General features: G+C 46.5%; 1 long non-coding RNA gene across 1 annotated transcript in view; it reads right to left on the minus strand.

The window, feature by feature from the left end:
- LOC143039422 (uncharacterized) overlaps positions 1-5,000 on the minus strand; it is a 453,541-nt gene that overhangs the window by 447,882 nt on the left and 659 nt on the right. The window lies entirely within an intron of this gene.

The following is a 5,000-nucleotide window of genomic DNA, read 5'->3' on the forward strand; positions in this document are numbered from 1 at the left end:
CCACTTCCTCTCTTTTACTGCCTCCACAATATCTTTCACTTGGAAATAAACTCTCCCACTAGGATTCGAAGCCTCGCCTGAGTGGCTTGTTTTTTATAAGACGAAGACCATACCATCATGCCACCACGGTCTTCGTCTCATAAAAAACAAGCCGCTCAGGTGGGGGTTCGAATCCTAGTAGGAGAGTTTATTTCCAAATGTCATAACGACACAAAAACAAATATCTTTCACTCTAGTCTGCTCTCTCACCCAACTTGCTCCTTTTCGGTCTCTCAGTGCTATGCCCATCATTGATCTCTCCATTCTCCTCAGTGCAGTTCCCAGCTTTGTTTCCATCGCCCTGCTATGAAGGAGGCCTTTGTTCATCAGTGGACTCAGGATGGCTGATGTGATTGATGTGAGTGATTGACTAAAGTGCACCAGCAACGAAGCCTATATATCAAAAACATAACCGTTAAATAAAAACACATCCTCGTCCTCTTTGTTATCCAACGATCATTATATAATTTAAAATCTATTAATCTTCTTGATACAACTAAAGTCCAAGACAAAGCAACCCAACAGACCCGACTGGTGATTAAAAAATAATTCTAACACTGTTTTATATCGCGTGCACGTCACTTTGAAACAGGTCGTTGTAATGCAGAAGTTGGTCTGTGGCGTGTTCTAATGATAGAAGTCTCATTATGGTCTCGTAGATCCTCGTCTTGTAAGCTTAGACATGAACAGTCCCCGGCCACGGCGACCCTCGTCACTCTCCTCCGGGTTTCCGCCGGATTCCGTAAGCCGTGAAGGGCATTAATTGTCCTTTCTCATTGCAGCTGACACACGCCATAATAAAGAATAGGAATCCAGGATTTGTGTGTGTGGAGGGGGTGGAGCAGGCGGTAGACCAGGGGGATGGGGAGATCGGAAACTGGGGGTGGGCTTGGGGTGGAAGGAGGAGCCGGCAGAGGGGTAGTGGGAGGGGGAAACTGGCAGAGGGGTGATGGGGGAAGAAACTGGCAGCGGGAGAGAGAGAAACGGGGAGCGGGGGAGGGGGGGAAAGAGGATCTGGTAGAGGGGTGATGGGGGAGAAACTGGCAAGGAGGTGATGGGAGGAGAAACTGGCAGCGAGGAAGGAGAAACTGGCAGCGGGGAAGGGGGAGAAAATGGCAGCGGGGGAGGGAGAGAAACTGTCAGCAGGGAAGGGGAGAAACTGGCAACGGGGGAGAGGGAGAAACTGGCAGCGGGGAAAGGGGAGAAACTGGCAGCGGGGAAGGGAGAGAAACTGGCAGCGGGGAAGGGGGAGAAATTGGCAGCGGGGGAGGAGAAACTGGCAGCGGGGGAGGGGGAGAAACTGGCAGCAGGGGAGGGGGAGAAACTGGCAGCGGGGAAGGGGGAGAAACTGGCAGCGGGGGAGAGGGAGAAACTGGCAGCGGGGAAAGGGGAGAAACTGGCATCGGGGGAGGGAGAGAAACTGGCATTGGGGGAGGGGGAGAAACTGGCAGCGGGGGAGGGGGAGAAACTGGCAGCGGGGAAGAGGGAGAAACTGACAGCGGGGGAGGGGGAGAAACTGGCAGCGGGGGAGGGGAGAAACTGGCATCGGGGAAGGGGGAGAAACTGGCAGCGGGGAAGGGGGAGAAACTGGCAGCGGGGAAGGGGGAGAAACTGATAGCGGGGGAGAGGGAGAAACTGGCAGTGGGGGAGGAGAAACTGGCAACGGGGGAGAGGGAGAAACTGGTAGCGGGGAAGGGGGAGAAACTGGCAGCGGGGAAGGGGGAGAAACTGGCAGCGGGGAAGGGGGAGAAACTGGCAGCGGGGAAGGGGGAGAAACTGGCAGCGGGGAAGGGGGAGAAACTGGCAGCGGGGAAGGGGGAGAAACTGGCAGCGGGGGAGGGGGAGAAACTGGCAGCGGGGAAGGGGGAGAAACTGGCAGCGGGGGACGGGGAGAAACTGGCAGCGCGGGAGGGGAAGAAACTGGCAGCAGGGGAGGGGGAGAAACTGGCAGCGGGGGAGGGGGAGAAACTGGCAGCGGGGGAGGGGGAGAAACTGGCAGCGGGGAAGGGGGAGAAACTGGCAGCGGGGGAGGGGGAGAAACTGGCAGCGGGGGAGGGGGAGAAACTGGCAGCGGGGAAGGGGGAGAAACTGGCAGCAGGGGAGGGGGAGAAACTGGCAGCGGGGGAGGGGGAGAAACTGGCAGCGGGGGAGGGGGAGAAACCGGCATCGAGGAAGGAAAACCTGACAACAGGGGAGGGAAGAAACCGGCAGTGGGGGAGGAGGAGAAATCAGGAGCGTGGGACGTGTAGTTTGGTGAACGGGTAGCTATGTGTGTGTGTGTGGGGGGATGGATATCTGGGTTGGGGATGGGTAGTTCAGGTGGGAACAGGTAGTTGGAGTGAGGATGAGTAGTTGGGGCAGGGATGGGTAGTTGGGGCGGGGGGGGGGCTGTAGTTGAAGCCTGTTTTGTTTTACTAATGATGAAATTATAATTGTTCCATTTTGTGTATAGAACAGATAGAAATAATTTGACTATTTGTAGTGACAGTAAACTTGAACGCTAAAGTTGTTAACGCAAACTTCCTATTTTTCATGCCTATTTCGGATGTCGAGGTTTTGTTTAACAGCACTGTGGTTGTTATTTTCGCCCTTTATAAATTATGCATGATAGCTTGTTACAAATGCATTCATTTCAGTGGTTAGAAAATACGAGGCCATTCCGAATATTAGGAATGAATGAACGAAAGATGTGATACATACATACATTACACACATTACAAATATCCCGAAAACTACAAATATTACAAACATTACTTATATCACATTACATATATATTACACATTAAACACATTGCATAAATTGCATACAGTATACACAGTACACACATTACATATATTGCATATAGTATAGGTATTACAGACATTACAGATAGACATAACATACATTACATATATTACAGTTAGACATTACATACAAACAGTATACAATACATGCAATACATGCAATACATACAATACACGTAATATACGCAATACACTGCACACTTTACACAATTTACATACTTTACACAATTTACATATATTACACACCACATAAGATGCATACGTTACATACGTTACATATGTTACATACGCTACATATGTTACGGTACATATGGTACATGTTACATATATGACATACATGGTATATATATGACATGACATACATGGCATACATGACATACATGACAAGTATGACAAGTATGACATACATGACAAGTATGACATACATGACAAGTATGACATACATGACAAGTATGACATACATGACAAGTGTGACATACATTACATACATGATTTGCATAGATTGCATATATTACGCACATTGCATGAATTGCATATATTGCAACCATTGCATATATTGTAATCATTGCATACATTGCAACCATTGCATTACATACATTGCATACATTGCAACCATTGCATTACATACATTGCATACATTACACGCATTACGCGCATTGCATACATTCCATTACTTACATTGCTTCCATTACATACATCACTTACATTACTTACATTACTTACATCACTTACATTACTTATATTATTTATATTGCATACATTGCCTACATTAAATGCATTACATACGGAGTTATTGAAGTTGTGCACACCTACGCAATATAGCATTAGAAAATTAAATGTTTATTTTGTAAATTATAATACAAAACGTAATATGTGATTTTCTTGGCGAAAATAAATAACATAAAACCTTGATACAGGCAAATATACTAAAGAACAAAGCCGCTACCAGATCAAGACACCATTTTTTCTGTCCAGTCTTTGTCGTCTGCCCAGTCCATTTATTGTCAGTTAGATAATGGATATCACGTTGTGCACCGGTTGTTCTCGTACTCCAGGAGATGTTAACAAGCGGTGTTATAAAATTAATAAGGTTTCTTTGGAGTTTCTGAAAGAACACGGGGTTCTGTCGTCGGCAGTGGATTGCCCAAGATGCAATAAACCGTGCTGGTTCCGTGCAGATTAGCATATGTGGGTGTGCGCACACTACACTGGATGTGCAAAAAAATAAGATAAAAAAGAAATAATAATAAAAGAAAAAAAAAAGAGAAAGAAGAGCAATTTTAGCGTTAGTGACTACGAAGGCACTTTCTGGAGAAAAGCCATATTGAACCTTGGTAGTTAGTATATTTGATTAATAAATGGATTTAAAACAAACTTTAGCTACGAGGACGATTCGCGATTTGCAATATTCTTCTACAACAAGTGTAGACTGGCGGAGTTTTTGTAGCGAGGATTATGAGGAGTGTTATAACTACTAGGAACCAATTGGTGGCCCTGGCATTGTGGAAGACATAGACGAGACACTTCCCACTCGCAGGCACGCAAATATTGGGAGACTGCTGTCTCAAGTGTGGATGTTTGGTGGGATCAAAAGGGAGTCTAAGAAGCGCTCCCTTGTTCCCCTTGTAGATCCCGAGGGAGACAAGAGAAATACAAATATTCTAGTGCCCCTCATTCGCAGTTTTGTTAGGCCAGGGTCTATAATTATTAGTGACTGTTGGCGTGCATACCGCAATTTCGAGGACATTGGGTATATCCACACGCTATAAACCACTCAACAAACTTCGTTGAACTAGAGGACCAGGAAGTACACACACAGACTGCTGAACGACTTCGGCGTGATATCAAAGAGTGTGTATCAAGGCCTGGAGTACGCCTTCTGTACTTTGGCCAGTACCTCGCAAGGTACATATTATTGAAGGAATGCTATGGAGCCAAAGTCCATGCGTTCCTTCAAGCTATGAGAAACCTATAGTCCCCGCAGTCCAAAGGAGTGATTAACAGGCCGCCAGCATTCGTCATGACGACGACGACGACCCAGATGACCTTTAGATTACAGGCACCGATTTACTAAATACAGTTTAGGTTATGTTATGTTAGAATAGAACATATCATCCTTTCATTTCTTGGACGTCGTCATCTATCAAAACAAACATGGCGTACCATTCGCCCGGCGC

The sequence above is a fragment of the Oratosquilla oratoria genome, chromosome 26, assembly GCF_046742065.1.
Source record: "Oratosquilla oratoria isolate Oo_2021 chromosome 26, ASM4674206v1, whole genome shotgun sequence".
NCBI classification, from domain to species: domain Eukaryota; kingdom Metazoa; phylum Arthropoda; class Malacostraca; order Stomatopoda; family Squillidae; genus Oratosquilla; species Oratosquilla oratoria.